This window comes from Puma concolor, chromosome E1, assembly GCF_028749965.1.
Source record: "Puma concolor isolate L17-30 chromosome E1, mPumCon1.1.hap2, whole genome shotgun sequence".
Taxonomy (NCBI): Eukaryota; Metazoa; Chordata; class Mammalia; order Carnivora; family Felidae; genus Puma; species Puma concolor.
In genome coordinates, this window is record NC_141680.1 from 44,293,072 (window position 1) to 44,320,159 (window position 27,088).

The following is a 27,088-nucleotide window of genomic DNA, read 5'->3' on the forward strand; positions in this document are numbered from 1 at the left end:
AACATTATTCCAAACCCCCACGTGTGCCCATTTCCACTCTTTGTTGTGACGCTGTGTGGGGAAGACGCGAGTGTTGGACACATGTGGTGTGACTGGCCCTTGTGAGTGGCTGGTGTGGCCCAGGGCCAGCAGCAGCTTCTCCGGGAGTCAGAGGAGGAGTGCCAGAGAGACCACCCACTGTGTTGGGGGGTTCCCCCCCACACACTGCCTGGGGATGGGAGGTGGGACGTCTGTGTCCTCAAGGTCCCTGACTTCAGGCTCTTTTTTTTTTTTCTTTTTAATGTTTATTCATTTTTCAGAGAGAGAGACAGAGCGTGAGCAGAGGAGGGGCAGAGAGAGAAGGAGACACAGAATCCGAAGCAGGCTCCAGGCTCCGAGCTGTCAGCACAGAGCCCGACGTGGGGCTCGAACTCACAGACCAAGAGATCATGACCTGAGCCGAAGTCGGACACTCAACTGACTGAGCCACCCAGGCGCCCCAACTTCAGGCTCTTTTGGAGTCAAGAGTGCCATCTGTACTTCCAAAGGGTGCTCCTGGAATTGGAAGGGAGTTCTCTCCTGCACACCATATCCCCTGCCTGGCCACGTTTTGCGGGGTCCAAGCCCACTCCATAGGGCCCAGAGCTCCTGCCCTCCAAAAGGAGACTTGCTGGGGAGTGAAAAGCTCAGGGGCTGCTCCGCCCCCTACCAGTCAGCATCTACTACATTCCACTCGCCAGGTACTTCATGCACAATATCTTAGTTAATATTTCTTTTTTTTTTTTTTCAAGTAAACTTCACGCCCAGTGTGGGGCTTGAACTCCCAACCCAGAGATCAAGAGTTGCATGCTCCACTGACGGAGCCAGCCAGGAGCCCCTGCTATTTAACGCTTGTAACTAGCTTGTGAAAGCCTTCTACTCTTCCTTTAGGGATGGGGAACTGAAACTTTGGGGGTATAGAAACGTGCCCCGCTCATGAGGCCAAGAGTTGGGATTTGGTCCCAGGTCTGCCTGCCGCCCAAGTCCATGGTCTTGAACACCGTGACATACTGCCTCCAACGTCACTTGTCTTACCTCAGAAGCTGCCCGGAAGGAGCTGAGATGACTATGGTACAATGGCCTGGCACAATGCCTGGCACCTGGAGTGCATTTGAATGTGCCTTCTTTCTCCTTTGGGTTCCTGTGTGGAGGAGAGCGGGGTGTGCAACACTCCCCTGACCAGTGGGAGGGGGCTTCGGCAGCAAGTGAGTGAGGCAGGCAAGGTGGGCAAAGAGGCAAATGTAGAAGCCAAGCCCCCCACCCCTTACCACCCCCACCACTTTCACCTCTGGAGCCTGGCCCTGGTGAGAAGCCGAAGAAACCAGGGATCATCAGCGGGCACCCCCAACACTCACCCACGCCCGCCTGCTATGGGGGGCATGGCTGGAGAGGACGAGAATCCTCCACACCCATTGCTTGTCCTCCTGCTCTCTGTCGCCTCCCTCCACCCCAAAAAGAGGCATTCCCAGACTCCCAGACAGAGGGAGGGGAGGGGCTGGGAGTGGAAAGGGAGGAGGGGCCGCCACACACTGAAGCCTTTGTGGGATTCCCAAGAGTCGAGGTGGAAACACTTCATATATCAAGTGTGTTTGTCCCTCCCTGGGGAATGGGAGGGGGGAGTGGCAAGGGGGAGGGAGGACGTGGTGGAGGGCTTAGGGCCTGAAATAGGAAACACCAGTGTGTAACCCGAGTCCGGGAAGGGAGGAGGGGGCTGCCCAGAACCTTTCTTGAGGAACTGACCTGTTCTTGGCTTCTGGGATCCCCACTCTGGGGCTTCTACTCCCCCCTTCTCAGGCCCCTATTCACTGTGCAGAAACACACAACACCGGCCACTCCTTCCAGACCCTGTGTTCTTCCTGCCAGGCTCCATAGTTACCTTCCCTGCATCCCACTCCTGCTCACTCCCTGGCCTGCTCCTTGGTTCTCCCGGAGTCCACTCTTCCCTCACCCCACTTCCCCCACCGAAGTCTCTATTCCACCACCACCCCACCTCGCCATCTTCAGAACTCCGCTCCGGCCGAGCCTCTGACACTCCTGGCCACCGTCTCCCCTGGATCTCCTCTTTTTGGAGCTCACTCTCTTCAACCACAGCCTTGCCTCCTGCTGCCCAAAACTGTTCTAGGATCCTAGGTCAGTCTTCTCTAAGTCTTGACAGGTTCCTTGCCTCTGTTCCCTCACTCGTGTCCCTGACCCAGCCAACATGCCAGATAACAGGGATACTGTATTGAGAGTGACTATAACCCAGCTCACTCAGTAACCTTGTAATGAATATAACTGTGACAATTCAGAAAAGTTATTTAAGAAGTTATTCAAGCTTATTCAAGAAGCATTTACTGAGGGCCTACTAAATGTCAGATCCTCTGCTAGCTGCTGGTCAGGAACTCACAGTACATATCACCCTTAGGCTCTAGGCAAGAGGGTACCCAGTGCTGAGACTCCACAGCACAAAGTCCATGGGATGCATCTCCCCTGAACCTGCATGGTCCCCTCCACACTCCTTCTAGACCATTCCCTGGGTTCCTGGCCCAGTGCTGTGTGAAACCATACTGATATCTGAGGCAGAAGAAAGAAAGAAAGAAAGAAAGAAAGAAAGAAAGAAAGAAAGAAAGAAAGAAAGAAAGAAAGAAAGAAAGAAAGAAAAAGAAAGAAAGAAAGAAAGAAAGAAAGAGGGAGGGAAGGAGGGAAGGGAGGAAGGAGGCAAAGAAGGAGGAAAGAGAGAGAGAGAGAGAAAGAGAAAGAATGAAAGGAAGGAGGGAAGGGGGAAGGGAGGAAGGGAGGAAGGAAGGAAGGAAGGCAGGCAGGAAGGAAGGGAAAGACAAAAACCAAAAGCCCAAACAGTAGTAACAACAAAAACAGTAATACTGACCCTGTCTTTATTTAAAATTTTGATATTTTACTATGAATATTTTGCATTTAATTTGATTTTTAAAATATTGTGTTAAAATATTATTTATTACTGAATTTTTTGGTGTTCCTTAAATTTTGCACCTGAACTGAGGGCTTCACTGATTTCCCAAATTCCCCATCTTTTTTTTTTTTTTTTAACGTTTATTTACTTTTTTTGAGACAGAGAGACAGAGCATGAACGGGGGAGGGTCAGAGAGAGGGAGACACAGAATCGGAAACAGGCTCCAGGCTCCGAGCTGTCAGCACAGAGTCCGACGCGGGGCTCGAACTCACAGACTGAGAGATCGTGACCTGAGCCGAAGTCAGCCGCTCAACCGACTGAGCCACCCAGGCGCCCCCCAAATTCCCCATCTAAGTGACCCTAGACTCCCTGCCCCCTCAACCTTGGGCAGGCGGAGCTCAAGTGCGCGTACCCTCAGACCTGAGGGGTTGTCAAGGGTTGGCTGTTTGTGGGTGTGAGTAGGGCTTGCACACATGGGCCACAGAGGTGTCCCTGCCAGAGCAGAGCAGAAAGGAATTGCTGGTGGAAACAAGGTGAGTAGGTGAGAGGTGGAGCGGCCCCAACTTGTTCCAGTGCAAAACTCCAAAGTCATTGTGAAAGTGGATTTGTCAAGGTAAGAGGATAGGATCTATCTTATTTACATTTGTTCACTTGATTTGTACCTCTTAAATATTTAGAAATTTTGTTTGTGGGCTTTTATTTGTACTCTTGTCCCATGCCCCGCAAACGTTAGGGGCAGGCCTGCTTACAGGGATGGTGAATGGAAGGATAGAAGTTACCAGCGCGGTGTAGACCAGTCTGATCTATTTGCTGCCATTGAATTTCCACCCTGTGTACCTTTCTCCTGCTCCTCCCGCCACGGACGCCTGCCCATCCATTAAATGACTCTCCTCTCTCCATAGTCTTCAGTGATCCCTACTGCCCTTGGTGGCCTCTCTCTCCTCCAAACTGTGACTTTTACTGCCAGTACCAGTCTGTGGGCCCTCACCCACACTGCCTGCATCAGCCCTCCAAAAGCTATTTTGTGCCATAATCTAACTTTTAGTGTGTGTGCACACGCGCTCATGTACCATGTCCTGGGAACTGTGTTATCAGTGTTTTTCTCTTCTTTTCTTTTTAAAAAATATTTGTTTTTGAGACACACACACACACACACACACACTCACACACACACAGAGTGTGAGCAGGGGAGGGGCAGAAAGAGAAGAAGACACAGAATCTGAAGCAGGCTCCAGGCCCTGAGCTGTCAGCACAGAGCCCGACATGGGGCTCCAACTCACAGACTGTGAGATCATGACCTGAGCCGAAGTCAGACGCTTAACTGAGCCACCCAGGTGCGCCATCAGTGTTTTCCTTTTTTGTTGTTTATTTATTTAATTTCACACGCGTGAGAGAGAGACCGTGCAGAGCAGGGGAGAGGGGTAGAGAGAGAGGGAGAGAGAATCCCAGGCAGGCTCCATGCTTAGTGAAGAACCAGAAGCAGGGCTTGATCTCATGAGCCGTGAGATCATGACCTGAGCCAAAATAAGGAGTCGGACACTTAACTGGCTGAGCCATCCAGGTTCCCCCTGTAATTGTTTCAATAGCACTGTCAGTGTATTATTTTATTTTTCCAGTTCCTTATAGTGTTAGGCTTGGGAAAGAATGGGTGTGAAGTTAGCCAAAGACTTAGGGTTGATGCTGGCCCTGCCCCTTATTAGCTATATGACCCTGAGCAAGTTAACCACTCTGAGTCTCAGATTTCTCATATATAAAACAGGATAATAAGGCCTGCTTGGCAGGGTGTTATGAACATAAGAGGTAATATATATAAAGGGCCTGACAAAGTAGGCAGTCAATAAAATGTTAACCATAATAATTATATTCTTGCACATAATATATTAATAGTTTACATTTTTATGTGCCTATTATATTGTTAATATAACAATTATAATTATGTATTATTAAAGGCCTTACATAAATTAAACAATTGAATGGGATGATCAGGAGGCCTGAGAAGCCTAAGGCAATGGACATGGAATCCTGACTCGAGGCTTTTCTGACTGGGAGAGACCGAGGAAGCCTCCGCCTGAGCTGCTTTGGGGAGGTGATTCCTGGAACCCGTGGTTCCTCCCTGGGCATTTGGCATAGGAGTGAGCAGTACAGGGCTCAGATTTAATCCTTCCACGTGGCTAAAGCCTCTTGACCCTGGGCACTTCATTGAGCCATGCCAGCCACACCCTTGGCACAAGCCCATCTCTGCCCCGCTCACAGAGGCAGCTGCGCACCAGGCACCGCCTCCATCTGCTGCAGAGTTGGCCAGTCTTCCCAAGTGGCTCCCCTGCTAGGACACATCCCGGAGTGCCTGCCTGTGAGAAACCATGGGAACGGAGGGCTGGGGGAATAGGAGACACTGGATCCCAGCTCCCAGGACCACCCACCCTGACCTCCTCCCCTATGATTATTAAACACATATTTCCGAGGGATTAGCAACTATGCCAGGGATGTTGATCGCTAAGTCTCAGTCAAACCAATGGTTTTAATCACTAGCTGCAGCCACATTAACATTATTAACTAATGAACAGCCTGCTAAGTTGGGGGTGGGTACAGAGTGAGGGGTTGGGGTGAAAAGGGAGGCACCTGCTGTATGACTGAGCCAAGGGGCCACCCTGGGAGAGTGGTTCAAAACTGCACCCTCCCCCCCCCCCCCCCCCAATTAGGAGACAAGCTCCTTAGGGGACTGAAGACATTGGTTTGAGGATAGGGAGCCTGTGTCCAGGCATTCTGGATTACCCTCAATTAGGCTCCCTGTGGGAATGTCACGGAGCAGGGAGCTCGCCTATCTATGCTTGGCCAAGTTTCTAGACGGGGGTTCCCTGTAAAGACCTTGCTCTTGGCTCACCAGTGTGTGCAAAAGTGCAGGAGATTCAGACTCAGCCCTTCCCATCATCCCACAGCAGAGGTGATTGCTAAGTCCACTCCTAGTCTTACCTCCCTCTCTCCCAGCCAGGCTACTGTTCTGTTTTTTAGCAAGCAACTGTAAATTATTAGCCAATGGGAGAAAACTGGCCACTGGCTCACTCAGGTTCCCTTTGTCTGGGAGCATTGAGAGAGCAGATGGGAAGTTAAGAAAGCAGGAAGGGCACAGCCCAAGAAAATGATAGGAGGAGAAAACAGAGGCAGCTGAGGTGGTGGAGGGAGAACAGAAACTGGGGAGAGTCTTGAGACCCCTCTGGCCCCTAGGAACCCCCTAGGAAAGAAGGTAGTCAACTCAGAGTAGACTTGTCCTTATAGATCATGCTTGGAAACTTTTGTGTTTAACAACTGGTTACTGAAGACTTGGGCCTGTTACCTGTTCTCACGCCTCTCTCCCCAGCTCTCTCTCTCCCCTTCCCTGTGTTTCTTTGCTTCCTTTGTTCCTGCCCTAGCGAATGGCTAAGCCCTGGAGTTGGTTTCCACTTCACCTGGTGCAGATTTTTTTTTCCTTGGGAGACTCCTGGGAGCTCTGCCCCCACCCAGGCCATGGGCTCTGCACGCTTGCTAAGAGCCCCTATGGAGCAAGCTCGCCTGGATAGAGAGTATCTCCTCTTCTCTGGGTGCACACCTGTGCTAGGCACTGAGGAACAAGTCACAGAAAAAGGGGACCAACTAGAACCTGCAGGAATTCAGAAGTAAGAAAGGTGCAGATTCCAGAGCCAAATGGAGCCCAGTATAAGTTCAAATAGCTGGGTGCACATTCAGCCAATCAGATTAAAAGAAAAGGGGGTGAGGTGCCTGGGTGGCTCAGTTGGTTGAGTGACTCTTGATTTTGGCTCAGGGCATGATCTCTTGGTTTGTGAGATCGAGTCCTGTGTCGGCCTCCAGGCTCTGTGTGCTGACAGAGCAAACCTGCTTGGAATTTTCTTTCTCCCTCTCTCTCTCTGCCTCTCCCCTGCTCATGCTGCTCCCCTCCCCATCTCAAAACAAAACAAAAACCAAAAAAACCTTAAAAAAGAAAAGCAGGGGCACCTGGGTGGCTCAGTGGGTTAAGCATCCAACTCTTAGTTTCGGCTCAGGTCATGATCTCATGGTTTTGTGGGTTCGAGCCCCACGTTGGGCTCTGTGCTGACAGTGCAAAACCTGCTTGGGATTGTCCCTCTGTCTCTCTCTCTGCCCCTCCCCTGCTCATGCTGTCTTTGTCTCTCTCTAAATAAATAAATAATTAAATAAATAAACTTAAAAAAGAAAGAAAGAAAAGCAAGGCGGGGAAGGCTCTTCTGAGGAGAGGATGGTGAGGTGGACAGTGGAGAGTTGTGTGCTTGGAGTGAGCCCATGGGTTCTAAGATGAGGGCTGGTATGGGCAGAGGGGGGATGTGGCCTAGACTTGACCCCTGGAAGCCCAGACTAAAATGTCTGGCACAAATTTGACGGGAATGGAGGCTCCTCTGTGGGGCCCTGGACAGGGAAGAAGCAGCCTCTCTTTCTGCACCAGGTAGAGGCAGGCATAGGAGAGATAGTGTCCTGGGGGCAACTGCTATGGAAACTGTCCTGTCACTCTCCCCCAGGCAACCTGATGTCTCTGAGACCCAAAGGCCCTAGCAGCCCCTCCCGTCCCCGCCCCCCCCCCCCCCCAAGGCACAGTCGGTGACAGAGAACCATCTCCGAAATAAACACCCTCTAAGAACAACAACCCCCAGAAACTCCAAATGACTTTGATGTCGGGGCCAAGGGTTTTGACTAAACAAACTGGAAGCGATTTAGGCCGGAACGCTGGCGGCCTGCTGAGGCGTCTGCACTAGGGAATTGATCAGGCCACCAGGAGCTAGTAGGGGACTCTACCCTCCCTGTGTGCTCCCTCCCCGCCCCCCCAACCAGCCACCTGGGAACCTCAGAAACCAGTCCCGAGAGGCATAGCTGTGTGCATGTTCCCCAGTTTCCTCCTTCCTCCCGCCAGAGGGGCTGGACCATCTAAGGACACCAAGTCCACCCAGCGAATGCGGGGCTATGAAGAGCACAGTCAGGCCTTGTCCTCCTCATCTCTTCCCACACAAGCCCCCAGAGCACACATCCACTGCCCTTCATTTCCAGCATGTCTTCTCCCCAGCTAGTCCTTATTTCCAATGTCTCTATAAGGAACAGCTCATTCTGGGAATGAATCCTGCCCCCATCTGAAAAGTCCTCAGCCCTGCAACAGCCACCTTGCTCTGGCACTGACATTGGCACTGCTCAGAGCATCATTGATTTCCTCCTTAAAGGGTGGCCTCTGTGAGGGCAGGAACTATGACTTGTCCATCTCTGCATCCCCTCTGATATCTGGCATAGTGTCTGATGAAGGTAGCTAGGAAGTACGTTTGGTGAGTGAGCAAATAAATTACCACTTGGGGGACTCATGGGGGGGGGTTAAAGTCCTTGCTCTACCATAAGGTCATTTCCTCTGCAAAAAACAATTCTCAGCTCACAAGTGGTGTTATATACATACATACATACATACATACATACATACATTAAACTGTTGATACCAAATGTGTGTGAAGTGCCCAGCCCAGGGGTGGAGCCTGCAGCAGGTATATCATGACCGGCCATAACTGCTGTTATGATTTAGGCTGTGTCCCAACTGGTCTGTATCTCATTTGTAGCAAAAAGAACCTACATTTGTGAATGTGCATAGAGAGGCTTAGACGAAAGGGGCTTGATTCAGACAGGAAGGTAATAGCAGCTCCCTCCCTTGCCCAACCTTGCAAGTGCAGAGAAAGCAGAGCTGTTCTGGTATGTGACGCCTTTCTCCATTAGACAGATGGGGGGAACTGGGGCTTATATGTACCCCTGAAAAGAGACCCTCTGCCCTGTAAGAAGATTCCCCTTTGCTCTTTCCTCTGACTGTCCTCCGGCTGTTTCTATCCCTCATAGCCTCTTGCTGAAGGCCATCTGCCTTCCTGCCTTTTTTTTTTTTTTAATCTTAATTACTGTTTTACATTTAATCGCTAAGTCTTGAGTAATAAGATCCAAAAAGAACTACTGAGGTCTCCCCAGGCTAGGCTGACTCTCACAAAGGAAAATAAAACAAGGCAGTCACTCACAGAGACCCAGACACACACTTACACACTTTCTTACACAGATACACACATGCAAGGTCCAGTACACTAACAAAGAAGTACAAGGGAAACAGGCAGATCACACAAACACATATGTACACATTTAGATATACACACATACTGTCTCAAACACAAGCGCGCGCACACACACACACACACACACACAGTACCAACAAAGAAACCCCAACAAAGTAGCTCGCGCACATGGACTCACAGGAGGCCCGATGACTATACTTTAAGCTTCACCTCCCAACCCAAGCCCAAAAATCTGTCTCCAATTATCTGGCCCGTGTTGGGAGCAACAGGAAATCCAGAGCTGCCTCTGTCTTCTGGGGGAGATGCCGGGATTTCAGCCATTTCTCCATCGTTGGATAACAAAAGACTTCTGGCCTTGTGTCTTTCTCCCTGCTTCCAAGTCAGCTGGGGCTAGAAGGGTGTGGGTGGGGGCTGGAGGGGGTGCAAAACTAAGCCTAAGAACATCTTGACTAAGAACAGCTTGGCGAGCCTGGGAAAGGGGCCAGGGGTTTATACGCCCTGAGTATGAGCCTTTCCAACTTTGCCCAAAATAATGAATAGGGCACTGGCTTGGGTCAAGAATAGGGGCCTACAGTGGCGACCTTGGAATCAATAATGACCCTAGACACCAGCCTCACAAGGTGGACAACGCAGCATAGTGGAACAACCACCAGACTTGTGATCAGACCTGGGCTCCAGTCCCAAATCTGCAGTGAGCCGGCTGCCAGTGATCTCACTTCTCAGAGCCTCACTTAGAAAATGGAGGTAGTACCAGTGACCACCTTATAGAATGTGAGTGGGGCCAAGAACTTGTGTAGCTGGGGAAAGTGACCACGCAGGTGTTCTTACTGGCTATGGGATGGTCTCCCAACCATCCGACCTCCCCCTAAAATAGGAAACTCTCCTTGTCTTCTCCAGATGCACTGGCTATTCCCATAGAAGAGAAAATACTGTTTTGAGAAACCTGGTTCTACTTCTTCATCCCCATTCCCTGATTAGATGGAGCGGCTCTCACCATCTAGTAGCTGTCCCACTTGACTGCATAGCCCACACTCCAACACATCCAGTCCCTGTGTTCCTCATGTCAAAGACAGTGGCTTGGAGCGGTGGAAAGGCCACTGAATTGGGGGTCTTTCCTGTTTCCTAACCCAAAGGCAGTTTCCCCTAATTCAGCCCAGCCTTAACTTCCTTGGGCAATGGACACTCTCTCCACATAGCTTTGTATGGAGGAGTGTTAGAAATTGTGACCACAGGGGCACCTGGCTGGCTCAGTGGCAAGAGCCTGAGACTCTTGATCTTGGGGTGGTGGGTTCGGGCCCCATGTTGGGTGTAGAGATTACTTAAAAATAAAACCTTAAAAAAAAAACAAAGAAAGAAATCATGCCCACATATATGTGATGGTTCCCACAAGGGCTTTAAGGAAGGAGCTTCAGAAAGACACTTGACATGACCCCAGTCCCCTCTCTGTGGCTTCAGCACTCTGTAGGATTTGCAGTTGGGAACACACTCTCTATGAAATAATGTTTAACTGTTTTAGTCAAAAGTTCCTCTATGGGACGTGGGTTCCTAGAGACCAAACTTTGTCTCCCCCATCAGACAGGGAGTTCTGGGTCATGCTCTCAACATTCCAGTCAGGTCCCAGCCGTGGCATGTGAGGAGAGCGGGACTGTGTGCTGTGCTAGAAGGGCAGAGGGTCTTCATTGGGTACCCCCTCCTCAGCCTGTGGAAAGGAACAAGTTTACTCTTTTTCTTTTTAAGTTCTTATTTCTTTATTTTGAGAGAGAGAGACCACACACACACACACACACACACACACACACACACACGAGGGGGTGAGGGGTGGAGAGAGAATCCCAAGCAGGCTCAGCACTGTCAGAACAGAGCCCAATGTGGGGCTCGAACTCAGGAACGGTGAGATCATGACCTGAGCCAAAATCAAGAGTTGGATGCTTGACTGAGCCACCCAGGTGCCCCTCAACATTTGATTTTTTAACATAGGATTTTTAACATGGTATTCCCAATGTGGGGGCAAGGAGTGTGAAACAGTCCAGTTCTGGAATTAACAGGTCCCAACTCTGCTTGTCCAACCTGGCCCTCAGAGGATTGCTCAGAGCGGCCCTCGTCCGAGCGGCCCTCCTTTGAAGGCCAGGCTGAGAGGTTCAGTTTTCCAGACTGCGGCGGGAGTGAGTCACGGTCTAACAATGTGATCTGTCAAGTGCTGCAGCTCCCTGGGCTGGTCTTGCCCACAACCTCTTGCCGCCTGGATTCTTCCTGGGCGTTCCTCAATCTTGCAAAACGTGGAGATCATGCTGGCGGCTTTTCTGTGTACTCCCCACCATCCCCAGAGCCAGTTTACTTTTGGTACAGCAGACCTAATAAGGGCACCCAGCCAAAGAGATGGGCCCGAGGTGGGAAATGCTGGAATTATGGGGCACCTTCTCCAGAATTTGAGTCCTGACTCAGAGAGTTAAGAATTAGGGCAGAGGGAGAGCAGGAAAAGAAACTGAGGTCTAGTGTGGCAAAGTAGACCAGACGGGCATGGCATTTACTACAAGAGGTTAAGAGTGTCTGTATAGTAAAAACCACTGAACGGTATACTTTATGTTTTTTTTAATGTTTATTTCCTTATTATGAGAGGGAGAGATAGAGAGCGAGCAGAGGAGGGGCAGAGAGAGGGGGAGACGAACCCCAAGCAGATTGCGCACCATCAGCCTGGGAGCCCAACGCAGGGCTTGAACTCATGAACCGTGAGATCATGACCTGAGCTGAAATCAAGAGTCAAACAAACAACCAACTGAGCTACCCAAGTGCCCTAAACTGTACACTTTAAAAGTGTGAACTTTGTGATATGTATATTATATATATCAATAAAACTGGTTTGTGGGTTTTTTTTAAATGAGTGAGTCGGCAGTAGGTAACTCTGTCCCCACAGGGAGGTAATGCTGGTTGTGTGGGGTGAATAGGGATTAGGATAAGATGTTTAGAAGGACCCGGCTGCCTCCAGGTTTGAGTGAATCTGGGACTAAAGCAGTGGGACCTATGCAGAGGGTGAGGTTGGGACAAGTCCCCACTCATGGAGATCCAAGGCCCGTCCAGAATTTGTCAGCCCTACTACGAAGCCTTCAACCTCCATATTGGACACCCTGGAACACCACCATCCAAGTGACCCCTTCCACTGATTCAGAGAACACCGTACAGTTTCCCAACAACGTTGAGACCCACCCAGAGCAAACTAAGTATGCATTTAACCTCATTTAGGGCTTATTATTACATCTTCACTCTTTTTTTTCTTCTGCTTTTAACTCTCATCTTTAATTTATGCTACTTTGCATCTTCTGTATCTTGTAAGCCTCTGTAAACCCATCGCACAGCAAGGCAGGATATAAATAACATTTTGAAAATAAAATTTACAGGGGCGCCTGGGTGACTCAGTTGGTTAAGCGTCCAACTTTGGCTCAGGTCATGCTCTCGCAGTTCGTGAGTTTGCGCCCCGCATCGGGCTCTCTGCTATCAGCCTGCTTTGGATCCTCTGTCCCCTTCCCTCTCTGTCCCTCCCCCACTTGTGCACGTGCATGCTCTCTCTCAAAAATAAATAAACTTAAAAATACGTATAATTTGCAAAACGCTCTCATGTACATTTTTTCTTTTGGTGCTCAGAACAGTCCATGTGGAAGGTAAAGGTAAAGCTATTGCTATTTTTAGGCCGAGAGAGACTGAGGGACCTGGTCAAGCCATTGAATGGTGGAGTATGAACCAAAACTCGTGCTCAAACTCTGAGGTACCACTCTGTCCTCTGAAGAAGGCACCATAAGAAAGCCCTGGAGAAGGACCAGGTTGACTTCTTGTGGCCTTGCCAGTGCACACATCACCACCCAACATTGCTGACAGGCCTTTTAACAGAGAAGCATCTGTGCCTGTCTGCCTCAGGGGAAGGAGAGAGATGGCTTTCCATTTCTCCTTCCAAGAACTCAAAGTGAACAAATGCTCCTCCTTCCGTCAGACATATTCACCACGCTCCCTTCACTCCGAAAAAGGGCAAACAGGACACTATTCTCCCAAGCCCTAGGCACAGGGTCCTGCTGTTCTCTGTAGGGCTGATAGGATTTCCTCACTTTACTGGGATGGCTCTGCTTTAAGATCCCTTTCAGAAGAGGGTCTACAGGGATGGCTGCAGCGGTTGTGGAAATGGGTCCCAAACTCTTCTCATTTCTCAAACTCAAAGTAGGAAAGAAAACAGGCCACACGTCAAGGAAAGCCTGCTCTCTAACAAACATTGACCAACTGTAGGTGACCCAAAGATGGGTCACACAGTCTCTGCTTTCCAGTCTTCAGTTTGAGGTGCGGCAGGAATGAGGATGTCAGCAGACATGAGTTATGAGAGAAATATAAACAACAAAGCCCGACTGAGGAGCTGAGCTGGAAATCTGGGGGATCTGAACAGGAGTCTTTGGGGCCAATTACATTTGGAAAGGACCCAGAAGGATATGTAAATTTATCTTCTTTCTAGAAACTTATTACCCTTACTTTTTAAACAAAGGGTGGGGTGGGGGGAGAGACAGAGAGAGAGAGAGAGAGAGATTGAAGCAGGCATAAGTGATGGAAGGGGAGCAAAGAGGAAGGTGTTCTAGGCACAGGAGGCCCTGCAGGGGCAGAAGCACAGGGATGGAATGTAGGCGCACTTGAGAAGCATTGAGTAATTCAGTTTGATTGGAGCATGAGGTAGTGGAAAGGACTGGAAAGGTAGACCAGAGCCATATCACCACGGGGGCCCCTAAATTCCAAGCTAAGGAATTTGCACTTCATTTAGTAGGCCACAGGGAACCTCCACAAGTGACTGGATTACCAGTGTGCTTTAGGAGAGAAACTCCAGCAGTCCTGCGTGGGATGAACTAGAGGTAGAGGTCCTGTTAGCTCAGCTACTAGAGAATGATGCAGGCCTTCATACAGACGCCACGCTTGGGTATTGGAGGGCAAGAAGATATTCATTCAAAAGTCCCATGTCTTGATCCCATCTTTATTCAGAGGACAGATACAAAGATGAACAAAGACGCCAGCCCTAAGCTGATTCATATATAGCCTTATGGAGAAAGCAAGTAAAGGAGCAGCTAAACTGTAACAGGGTTAAGTGCATCACAGGGTCAAGTGCTCTGGGACTGCAAAAAAAGGGGGAGTTGAGAAACGGTTCAGAGGTTTCCCATGTAGAAAAGAACACCGATCCTAACATCTTTTTCTTCCCCACTTTCATCTAAATAGTACTGCTCATAGATGCATTTATGTTTAGCTGACATCTAATCTGAGGAAGTTTCAACCGGCCACTCGTTGAGCAAATAACACCCCTGAACGCAGACAAGTGTCCAGGTACCTGCTCTTTGTTCATCTTCCTCACACCTAGAGGGGAAGGATGGGAAAACTGAAGCAGTGACTGACCCATTGGACTGGATGGTTTGTGAAGCCCCAGGTCTCAGGGCTAATTCTGACCTTAAGACACGTCCCCACCTCTCAGCTTTGCTTAATTGGGTTACAGGAATTAGTCTTGAGAACAGAGAAAAGGCAAGAAACCACATTCTCCTCACTCTTAAGCCTCTAAAGAAGAGGTCAAGTGAGGTCGCCCCTGCTTGACCTGGTGAGGATGGCCAAGCAAGGAAAATGGCTGCTTGGGAGACATGATAAGGCAGGCCAGCATGGGACAGGCAGAAAAGACTGTGAAAGTCAGACCAGGGACAGCGGGAGGAGAAGATGCCCCAACATGGTGCCTGGCACATGGGAGACACCTGCTAATTAATTACAGATTGCATGAATGAATCCCAGAGGTCGGGGGTTCCTCATTTCAAGAGAAATGTAATTATAACCGTGGTGAAACCATCTTTCACCTATGGGAAAGGCAAAGATCAGAAGTCTTGATAAGATTCTGTGTTAGTGAGGGTGTAGGAAACATACCCTCCAATGCCCTGCTGATGCAGCCATAAACAGGCAGCTTCTGTGCAAGGCAATTTAGCAGTATTGATCAGCATTACAAATGTGTGTAATTTGTATTGAGGCAAGCAATCTCATTTCTGCGAACTTATCCTGCAGATACGCACATGTGCAAAGTGACCTACGTACAGTGTATTTATCTGCAGCTTTGCTTGTAATGGTACAAGATAGAAAATAATAGGGATCTGGTTAAATTGATTATGGTTTATCCATTCAATTCAATACAGGTATTATGAATTATGACGAGGACTGATCTGCTACATAAATTACCCCCAGAAGCTACAGGAAAAATAGTGTGCATAATATGGTACCATTTGCATGAGCAGTAAAAAACAACGCGTGCATGTTTGTATGCTATCATTTGTGTGGGAAGAAGAATACATATTTGCTTACATAAGCACAGAATATCTCTGGAAAGAAACACTAGAAAACTTCCTGGGTTTGCCCCCCAGGATGATGAGCTGGGTAACTGGGGAGCAGGTACCTTGTATACTCATTTTTACCTTTAAAATTTTGTACTATGTACAAGTAGTGCATAAAAAAACTTTTTTTTTTTTAATATAAACAAATTAAAAAGAAAGGAACAGTCAGGGAAGCTTCTGGTTGTTTCCTCCAGCAGGGGCTCCCAGGGCAGCACGTCCCTGTGTGCTAGTCTATAGCACCCCCTGGTGCTGTCTGTGAGCACGCACTGCGCAGAGAAGGTGTGGGGGTGACAGGGCAGGGGATTCTTTGAGGAACACTGGGGTTTCTTTTTAAAAAAAAAAAAGAGAGAGGAAAGGATAGTGTACAATATTGGAGCCGGAGGAGACTCAGAAAGGACAGTGGCATCAGAGATGTAGCGGGAGAGGCGCTGGGAATGAGCGGTCCTGGGTTCGAGTCCTGACTCTGTCCTCACCCCCTGTGTGCCCTTGGACACATGACCCTCTTAGTAAGTCTCAGCTCTTACCCCATAAACTGCTCTGATAATATCTACCTCTAGGGTTGTTTTGAAGATCAAATAGGGTATGGAGTATGAACAGTGCTTTAGGATTGGAAAAGAGCTATAAAAATCTAGGGGATTATTTTTTAACTAGCCCCTCTCGTTTTATGAGGAAATAAGAGGTAGTATAGGGCAGTGGTTAAGACAAGGACTCCGCAGCCAGAACTGCTGCACTTGGAAGCCCCGTTTTACCACCCACTGGCTTGGGTGATCTAGGGAAAATTACTTAAATTGGAGACCTCCATTTTTTGTCTGTCAAATAGTGTTAATAATAACATTCTCAGGGTGCCTGGGTGGCTCAGCCGGTTAAGCATCTAACTCGGACTCAGGCAGTGATCTCACAGTGAGTTCGATCCCTGCTTTGGGCTCTCTGCTGTCAACATGGCACCCACTTCGGATCTTCTGTTTCCCTCTCTCTGTGTTCCTCCCCCGCTCTCTCTCTCAAAAATAAATAAACATTAAAAAAAACAACATTCTTGGAGGGTTGTTGTGAGGATTAAGTGAGTAAATACATGTGAAGCATTTGCACACAAAAAGTGCTGAGTAAGCATCTGCTATTATTGACTTCTAATATATCCAATGCTTATGTCCCTTTTGTAGGTGCTTGATAAATGTGAGCGAGTCTTACCATTTTATATGTGAGGAAATTGAGGCTATGAGAGGAGATGTGCCTCGTTCAAGCTATCCAACTAATGAGTAGTAATAATTCTCCCTCTAAAGAACCTTAGACGTCTCCTGGACATAAGTGCTCTAGTTCAGAGGGCATTTCCAGGTGGGGGTGTGTTTCTTAATCCCTGCAACCGGAAGTAAAATTGGACTGGAAGGGGGATGGGAGAAGGGAGGGCCATGAGGAAGAAAAGCTTTCTTGGGGGAAAGATATGGAGAACAGGGCTTGTGGGGAGACAAGAGGCGGGCCGGGTCAGGGTCTATGAGAATTTAGCAACGAGATGTAGCACAAATAGGAAACTGAGTGTGAACTTGGGGTACAGGACACTGGGAGGGCTTTAGTGGAGAGGCTCAAGGACAGGGGATTTTCAGCCAAGTTCTTGGTAGGGAGGAAGTGAGAACATGATAATGACCATCCTCAGCGTGAATAAATACTTCCCGAGACAGGCAATATGGTGTGGTGGGAAGTGCACTAACAACTATTTATCGATCGTCTGTGATGTGCCAGGCTATCAAGCAAACACACAGAGTTAACAGACTGCTCTCTGCTCACTGGGTGCCCTAAGGCAGATTACTATACTTTGAGCCTCTATTTTCCCAACAGACATAGTAATACTTACTGGTGGGTTCTCATGGAAGATGAAGTTAGGCGACAATGAATGTGAAAACTACCACAGTGCCTGATACCCTGAGGGCACTCACAAACATGGAGTTGAGCATCTCTTTGTAAGGCACTGAGTCAGGTACTGTGAGGGAGACAAGAAGCCTGAGATGGGAATCCTGTGGCCAAAGGGCTTGGAGTCTAGTTGGAGAAACAGGACACATGGAAGATTTAAAAACAAAACCAACAAAGGTCACCATTTATACGTTCCAAGGACTGGGAATGAGCAGGTGAACGGTTTGAGGAATGAGCACCCACCAAGGGCTGAACTGCTGAAGGAGGCTCCCCGAAGACATGTGAGTGAGACCTTCTGGGACCTAATAAAGTTGAGAAGAAGGAAATGCGGCCTGATGGAGAGCAGAGTAACGGTGCAGGGGTGCAGGACGAGAAAGGAGTGACGGCACAAGTGCTGACTGAGCGCCCGCACTGGGGTCAGTCGCCACGCCAAGGCTCTCTCCGACCTCATCTTACCGGGTCCTCACTGCAGCTTGTGAGGTGCACATCTCTCTCCCTATTCTATACATGAGAAATGTTGAGAATCAAGGAGGTTAAGTAACTTACTAACAGTCATGCTTCATAAATGGAAAGTCAAAATTCAAACCCAGAACTCTGGCCACAAAATCCACGGAAAGGGACTAAAGTTGGCGACATGAGGCTAAGGAAATCCACATTTTACTCACATTCCTTCACTCATTCAACTACTATTTAGTGAGTGTTTACTATGTGTGAGGTATTGTGCTAAGCGCTGGCTGGGCTACTGTGAACGGAACAGATCCCTGCCCTAATGAGACTTTATGGCTTGGAAGCCAGGCAGCTTTTAAATAAATCCGCAGCCGAATAAGTGCTATGAAGGAAACAAAACGAGAGGGTGTTATGAGACAGAACAATGCAGGCCCTCAATAGGCTGGGAGGTCAGCCTCTCTGAGTAAGTCACGTTTAAGCTGAAGCCTGAAAAATGAGTAGCACTGGTTTGTGTGTGTGTGAGGGAGACAGAATCCCGAGCAAGAGGGGCGTTCCCGGTAAAAGTAATAGAAAATATGAAGGCCCAAAGGAAGAAACTAGAGATCACGTGGAGGAGCCTTGGGAAGGAAGAGGGTGTCGAGGTGAGGCTGGGGAGTGGCACAAGCCACATCTCACAGGTCCACAGACACCACATTAAGAACTTCGGACTTGACCCTCAGGGCAATGAGGAATCGGTGACTGGTTTTAAGCAGGAGAGTGACATGATCCAATTGACTTCTGAGAAAGATCAGTCTGCGACGCCGTGTGGGACAGGACTGAAGTGGCTAAGAGTGGAAGCAGCAGCAGCGAACTGCAGTTGCCTCAGAAGAAGGCTGGCGACAGCTTGGATGGGGGTGGAAGTGTGTCTCAGGAGTGGAGAGGTGAGGTCTTGAGGACAAACTGCTTATGAAGAGGGTAAGGAGAGTGTTTGTCAAGGTTCAGCCTGAGGTCTGGAAGTGCCATTTTGGAGATGGGAAAGTCTGAAGGAGGAGCAGATTTGGGGCAGCGGGGGTGAACCAGGAGTTTACAGCACTGTGGGCAAAGGGAAGGTGGGGATATGATTTGAGGTTATTCAATCCTGTTATAGAAAAGAAATAAGTAGGTAGTTTTTAAAACATGAGCAAAACATTTTAAGATGTTTTAAGTATAGGTGAGTAGCTAGTAAGCAACATGTTTGTTAGACCTAGGCCGAGGTCAAGTAGAGCGTGTGTGGTAGGACTAAGAGATGACTAATATTCACAAGACGCCTGCGTATTAAATAGTCATGGGACATTAAATGCATAAAAGTTACTAAATAGTTATGACATCCTAAACATGCATAAGATACATAAGGCACTAAATATACCAAAGGTAATAATATTCAGGATAGACTATATGTACATGAGGACTCGATGTTCATAAGGTGTGTTTTTGTTTTTGTTTTTAAGTAGGCTTCATGCCCAGCATGGAGCCCAACATGGGGCTTGAACTCATGGCCCTGAGATCAAGACCTGAGCTGAGATCGAGTCGGATGCTTAACTGACTGAGCCCCCCAGGCGCCCCACATGAGGTTTTAATATGACACTTTGGTGACATCTACTCTTGTATGTTCCCTGTCTACTCTGCCGAGATATACAAATATACTCATGGCTGCTCAGGAGGCTAAATAGCAAGTTACAGCTATGGCCCCGCATGCTTGTTCATATGTTTGCCACTGGCCCCCAGTGCACTTTCATTCTGTGGGTCCCCTAGCTTGAATTATAAGGACTCTGGTCCTTATAATTTCAACAGAGAAGCCTGATGCAGCACAGAGATACAGAATATATAGACACTGCATGCCCCAAAATTCAGGTAGTGTGTTCCTTCCACCCTGCTTGTACACTACCCTAAGTTGATAAAGTAGTCCCATCCCTCTCCTTCCCCTTGTTTCTTGCTATGTGTTTTAATTTGACTTAATAAACCATACAATTTGAGCATTTCAACTCAATCTATGCATCCTTTCTATTTTGCAACCTTAGAGATAGCTCACTTGGTCATGAACTTGGGAAGCTACCATTGCAGTAAGCTGATTTCCCACACAACAGAAGTCACGGGCATATTTTTTGCAGTGAAGGTAGCATGTTTCAAGTGGTGTTTTGGAAAGATGATGTGGCAGCTGAGTGTGGCATGGATTGAAGCAGAGAGACCGAAGGTAGAACCGAGGCAATAGTCCTGGCTGGAAACTCTGAGACCCTAACTCAGGGTGGGAGCACTCAGAATAAAAAGATGGGGTGGACTTTAAGAAACATTATAAGGGGAACATCAGCAGGATTTGTGATATACTGGATTTCAGGAAGACCTTGTGGATGGAGTCAAAGACCTTTCAGAATTTCAAATGTGGAGAGCTAAGGGAGTGCTAGATCCACTGAATCGAATGGGGAGAAACAGGAAGAACTGGCTTGGAGATGAAAACTGTTAGGTTTTAAACCAGTTGGTTGCAGGTGCTCAGGGGGCCATGCAGCTGGAGATACCTTAACCTGGTTAATTCCAACAATGGCCTTGGCATTGACCGATCCTTCTCTCTATCCCTTACATCCATGTAGTCTCCAAGTTCTGATGAAAATGTCTCATATCTGTCTCTTGCTTTCTCGTCATGTTTACACTAGGGCCATGTCTCCAGTTCAGGTTCTGGTCCTTACATCTCAGATTCTGACAATAACCCTCTAGCTGGTGCCCTCTCACACACATCTTTTTCAACTTGTTAAAAAAGGAGGTTCTGGGGCGCCTGGGTGGCTCCGTCGGTTGAGCATCCGACTTCGGCTCCGGTCATGATCTCGCTGTCCGTGAGTTCAAGCCCCGCGTCGGGCTCTGTGCCGACAGCTCAGAGCCTGGAGCCTGCTTCAGATTCTGTGTCTTCCTCTCTCTCTGCCCCTCCCCCGCTCATGCTCTGTCTCTCTCACTCTCCAAAATGAATAAATGTTAAAAAAATTTTTTTTTAAAAAGGAGGCTCCACGCCCAACATGGAGCCCAATGCAGAGGTGGAACTCAAAACCCTGAGATCAAGAACTGAGCTGAGACCAAGAGTCGGACACTTAACTGACTGAGCCACCCAGGCGTCGCTCAGACATCTTGACATTGAAACATTCCGCTTCTGCAAGGCAAAGAGGGTCATGGTGGGGGACGTTTAATTAATTGATCCAAATGTACAACATGGCTTGATATGCCTTTTCTCCTTTTGGTGCCACTGTGGATGGCTAGGGAGAAGAATCAACCTGGTTCTGTTTTCCCCCATGCCAAGCACTGGATCTAGGAGAGTTGAGAGGACTGAGGAGCTTTGTTGCACTCAAAGCAACTGGTCTCCAAGTCTGCTGTTGATGATTTGCTATTGTGGAGGGCACACAGGCCAGAAGAGATGGGCAATGTCCTGCAGCCACATCCGAGTAAGGACACCACATGGCTGTGGGGGATGGTAATGACGGCAAAGTACCTGGCAAATAGCTGTCCCACGTTCTTGTCAGTTTGGGGTTTGGGCATGGGGAATGTAAGATGAGGATGTGGCAGGGAAGAGTCACCCCAGAAATGGAGTAGTAACAAGTTTCCATAGTAGAAGGGGTCAGAGTTAGGGGCAGGCAGGGAAGGCAGCTGAGTAAGTTGTGGGGACAAAAACTCAAATCCTGAGTAGAGAGTAAAGGATGGAAGGAACGAACCATGGGTTAAACAAGCAAGAGGTCAAATCTAAGGGTCCTAGGGCAGAAAGGAAAAAGCAGGTAGCATAGCGTGGGTAGATAGACAAAGCAAATATAGTCTGAGAAATCAAATGTCAGGGAGCAGGAACCCAGGCTGGGAAACTGGAAAGCAACCAGTGAGGCACCAGGCACAGGGCTGAACCTTAAGCGTCAGAAAAGAGCAGCAAAAATGCAGCCAAAACCATTACAAGTCAAGGGGTCTCCGTTTCCCAACTAGAACCAGACCCATTTCAGGATGTGTGTTTCTTATAACTTGATGATGGTTGTCCCATTATCATTCTATCTTTTGCCTGGCCAAGGATGTTTCTGAGGCTTACAGAAACAACCATGAATATATTCCTACTATTTCTCCCTATGCTGGTCTGAGTCCAATGATCACTTAGTCATTCCTTTGGGAATGAAATCAGCCTGCTTGTCTCCTGGGGTGAGAAGGCTAGGAGGAGGATAGGGAAGAGACATTTGGAGCTCCCAGGTCTGTGGCTCACTGCAGATGAGCTTGAGATCTGAGAAACCTCTCCATGCAAGCAAGACACCTGGAAGTTTTAAAGAGGTCTGATGTGGATTTTGTGGGAGCCAATTCTTCCCTACCTTACCAATCAGGCATCAGCCATCTCTGCATTCCCTGAGGACAGAAGAAAAACGGGTGCAAAGTGACCTATTTGACAATGTTTTCAAAGCGTTCTTCAATTAGTTCACTATCATTTACTATTTTATCAAATCACTAGAATGCAAGAACCAAAAGCTGAGGTTGAGCCCCAGCTCAGCCTTAGCTGAGTGGTCTCAGGCAAATTACCTTGTCTCTCTGGGCCTCATTTTGCTTATCTGGAAAATGAGGAAATAGGAATTAATGATTCCTAAGTTTCCTTCCAGCATTAAGGGTTTTTAGTCTCCGTGCTCCACCCATCCCCCCATCCCCCAGAGCACACTTATACTCAGCACAGGGAACTGGATCCTGTTATTACTAAATGAATGTATGTCAGAAATCCAGGCTGAAAAGGGGTCATCTGTATAAACATACAGTTATTCATGTTAGTTCTCATCTAACATCCCTTGAAGGAGAAGTCTTTTTTTTTTTTTTAATCTTTAACGTTTATTTCCTTATTTTGAGAAAGGGAGAGAGAGAGAATCCTAAGCAAGCTCTGCACTGTCAGCACAGAGCCCAGTGTGGGGCTCGATCTCACAAATCGTGAGCTCATGCCCTGAGCTGAGATCAAGAGTCAGACGCTTAAACGACTGAGCCACCCAGGCGCCCTGAAGTCTCATAGCCATTTTAAAAATTGTCAGTCCACTTGACCTAATTTGTTCATTATCATCACTTATTATCTCTCTAAAGTCTTTAGTATGCATCTAAATGATGATAATGGCTTACTAGTTTATAGCAAATTGGAAACACGTCACAAAACCACACAAGCAGGTGGGAAAGATGCTGTCATTAAATAACCCCCTGCTTCTTTTAAACAGATGAAGAAATTTACCAGGACCAAGTGATGATATTTTCCAGTCACAAAGGTCGCAAGAGCTGCCAAGTGGCATTACTGCATCCTGAACCCGTGCCTCTCACTTCCATATGTAGGGCCTCTGTCCTCTGAGAACACGCATCCAGGACTACACGTCCCAGAGCTGGCTGTCTTTCTGCAACTGTGAAGGGCAGGTTGGGCTGGTATGGCCCACTTCTTGGAATTTGCTGAAATACCCCAACCCCACCCTGCCATACTCAGAAGCCCACCTAGTCTTTGTCCCATATATTTTCCTTTCTACTTTAAAATGTGAGTCTCCTCTGCGGGAAAGCCAATCCGTATATTTCTGATTCTTTTACACTAAATTTCTCCAAAGTGCTCTCTGACATCCCCAAGCTTCATACATTTTTCTAGAAGAAAAGAGGTAGATGCTACATGTGGGATGACTGAGAAGAGATGAAGCTCCCAGGATTCCTCCCTTTAGGAAAATGATGTCTCCCATCCCTATGGTGGTTGCTGTGCCTGGCTTTGACTCCACATACCAGCTCCAGCTCCAGCCAAGGTGACAGTTTTAACACCTGGGCCAGCCAGCATGGGACTCCATCCAGAACACAGAACATAATAAAGCAAGAAATGAACTTGATCCTTGATAGCTTGGCCAGGGCATGAAGTAAGGTTGTGAGACAAGCACATTCCTTCAAGACAAACCTGACTATAACAATGAATGTAGGGGCGCCTGGGTGGCTCAGTCGGTTAAGCCTCCGACTTCAGCTCAGGTCATGATCTCATGGCTCGTGAGTTCAAGCCCCACATCAGGCTTTGTGCTGACAGCTCAGAGCCTGGAGCCTGTCTTGGGTTCTGTGTCTCCATCTGTCTCTGCCCCTTCCTTGCTCATGCTCTGTCTCTGTCTCTCTCTCAGAAATAAATAAACATTAAAAAAAAAAACAACAATGAATGTAAAAACATTCATTGGGATAATGTGATGGGTAGCCCTTGATGGAGAGACTATATGGACACAATGAAGCATGGTAGAAGGTGCAGGGTAGAACCCTAACCTGGGTTCAAAGTGTGGATCCGACATTAAACCCAGGGACTTTAAGCAAATTATTTCATCTCAGTGAATATCATCAGAAAACCTCCACCCCAGAAGATTGTTGTAAGAATTTTTCAGTGAGTTAATGTGTATGACAGGACAATTAATAGGCACTTAATAGATGGCAGCTAGTAGTATATTATCTGAAAGTAAAATGCTATATGTTGAATTCCCTCTTAATTCCCATTTAAGTCATGCACCATGCAGTCTCCTGACACCCCACTAAATCCAATATGGAAGTTTTGATAACAATCAATCAACAATATTTTAATGAGACCGTGACTGTGTAAAGCTAGTGCCAGATGCTATGAGGGTGGACTGGAGGAAAAAAAAGTAGCCGGTTTACAAGGTGGTTGAGGAGACATAACACAAGTCACAGATGCTTAAGAAAAATCACAAAGCAATTTAGCAGTAGATTAAAAGAATCCGAGCCGAGTCTTGGGCTACTGGGGACGTAGAAGTAAGCTTGGGGGATACAGAGGCATTCCTTAATCACGAAAGGCTTCTCAGGCACCTGGGTGGCTAAGTCATTAAGCATCTGACTTCAGCTCAGGTCATGATCTCGCAGTTTGTGAGTTTGAGTCCCACACTGGGTGAGCACAAGCCCAACTTTGGGTAAAAAAACATGAGCCCCACTGTGGGTGAGCCCTGCTTCTCTCTCTCTCTCTCTCTCTCTCTCTCTCTCTCTCTCTCTCTCTCTCTCCCTCTCTCTCTGCCCCTCACTCCCTTGTGCCCCCTCTCTCTCAAAAAATAAATAAAATAAAATAAAATAAAATAAAATAAAATAAAATAAAATAAAATAAAATAAATGAAAGGAAAGGCTTCTCTATAATTCTGAACTTGGACTTGGATTTTTAAGCTTCCTTAACACATGGTGGATCTAAAGCCTGGGATTTTTTTTTTTTTCATTTACATCCAAGTTATTTAGCATATATTGCAATAATGATTTCAGGAGTAGAATCTAGTGACTTGAAGCCTGGGATTTTATAATAAAAGTTTAATTTTTTGTGTTAAAAATTTGTGTGTGTGGTGGGGGTGGGGTGGGGAAAAACTGTTTCGTGGGTATGAAGTTTCCCTCTTAGGGTAATTAAAATGTTTTGGAACCAGATAGAAACGATGGTTGCACAACAATGTGAATGTACTAAATGCCCCTGAATTGTCCACTTTAAAATGGTTAACTTGGGGCACCTAGGTGGTTCAGTTGGTTAAGGATCCAACTCTTGATTTCAGCTCAGGGTCTTGAGATGAAGCCCTGCGTTGGGCTCCATGCTAAGTGTTAATCCTACTTTAAATTAAAAAAAAAAAAAAAAAAAAAAGGTTAACTTTATATTACATGCATTTCACCTCAATTTAAAAACTTGTGGAGGGGTGCCTGGGTGGCTCAGTCAGTTGAGTGTCCAACTCTTGATTTCAGCTTAGGTCATGATCCCGGGGTCATGGGATCGAGCCCCGCATTGGGGCTCTCTCTCTCTCTTTGCCCCTCTCTCCCTCTTGCTCTGTCTAAAACAAAAAATAAAAATAAAAAAACTTGTGGAAATAAAAATATTTTTTAAAGGAGTAGTCCTACCAGATATAAGAAAATATCTTTAAGCTACAGAAATTAAAACATTGTGTTATTGGCACAGGAACAGATGACAGATCGAGGGAACACAATGGAGTCCAAAAGTAGACTCAAGTGTGTTTGGAAAATTAGTGTACACTAAATTAGACAGTTAAGGGGCACCTGGATGGCTCAGTCGGTTAAGCGTCCAACTTTGGCTTAGGTCATGATCTCACAGCTGGTGAGTTCAAGGCCCGCGTTGGGCTCTGTGCTGACAGCTCAGAGCCTGGAGCCTGCTTCAGATTCTGTGTCTCCCTCTCTCTCTGCCCTACCCCTGCTTGCTCTGTCTCTCAACAATAAATACATGTTTAAAAAAATTAGTTAAAATCAGTGGGGGCAAGATGGACTGTTCAATAAAGGCTGTTGGAACGAGTGGCTGACTATTTTGGGAAAAAAATTAAGTTGGACCCATACCTCACAGTTCATACCAAAATGGATTCCAGATGGATTAAAGAATTAAATGTAGAAGAATGGAAGCGGGAGAGTACGAGAAAGAAAATATGGTAGTACTTTGTATAATCCTGGGGTGATGAGGGATTTTTACAGGCTTGACATGAAGCCCTTGAACCAAAAAGGAAAAGATTGACAAATTTGACTCTACACATAAAACATACAAACAGAAGCAACTTCTGTATATTCTGTATGGCAAAAGTTACTATAAACAAGGTTGAATGACAAATAAATTGGGAAAATATTGGCAACTCTTATGACAGATAACTAATTTCTCCAATACATGAAGTACTTTTACAAGTTAAAAAGAGAAAGTCAATTACTTCTATTTAAAATGAGCATAAGAGGGGCGCCTGGGTGGCGCAGTCGGTTGAGCGTCCGACTTCAGCCAGGTCACGATCTCGTCCGGGAGTTCGAGCCCCGCGTCGGGCTCTGGGCTGATGGCTCAGAGCCTGGAGCCTGTTTCCGATTCTGTGTCTCCCTCTCTCTCTGCCCCTCCCCCGTTCATGCTCTGTCTCTCTCTGTCCCAAAAATAAATAAACGTTGAAAAAAAAATTAAAAAAAAAATGAGCATAAGAATGGATAGTATATAAAAGAAAAGCTGAAGGGTATATGGGTGGCTTAGTTGGTTAAGCGTCTGACTCTTGGTTTTGGCTCAGGTCATAATCTCACAGTTCATGAGATGGAGCCCTGCATCAGGTTCTGTGCTGCTTGGTATTCTCTTTCTCTCTCTCTCTCTCTCTCTCTGCTCCTCCCCTGCTCACACACACACACACTCTCTCTCAAAATATATAAACTTAAAAAAAAATACTTGTAAAAAAAAAAGAAAAGCTGAATGGTCAATAGACATATAAGAAGATATTTAACTTAATTAGTAATTAAAGAAATACAAATAAAATGAACAAGGAGATTATATTTATTCTTTACCAAATTAATAAAAGAAGAAATATATGATACCCAGATAATAGATCCTCTCTGCACTTTTGGTAAAGATATAAAATGGTGTAACTTTC

General features: G+C 47.1%; 1 long non-coding RNA gene across 3 annotated transcripts in view; it reads right to left on the reverse strand.

The window, feature by feature from the left end:
- The window catches only part of LOC147574393 (uncharacterized), a 91,072-nt gene that overhangs the window by 48,801 nt on the left and 15,183 nt on the right, over positions 1-27,088 (reverse strand). Inside the window, exon 3 of one of the 3 annotated variants that reach the window (XR_015244199.1) lies at positions 14,300-14,379. The exons of the other annotated variants lie outside the window; for them this stretch is intronic. This is a non-coding gene — a long non-coding RNA (uncharacterized LOC147574393). Of the gene's footprint in view, positions 1-14,299; positions 14,380-27,088 lie in introns of those variants that run through there. 3 annotated transcript variants of the gene reach the window in all.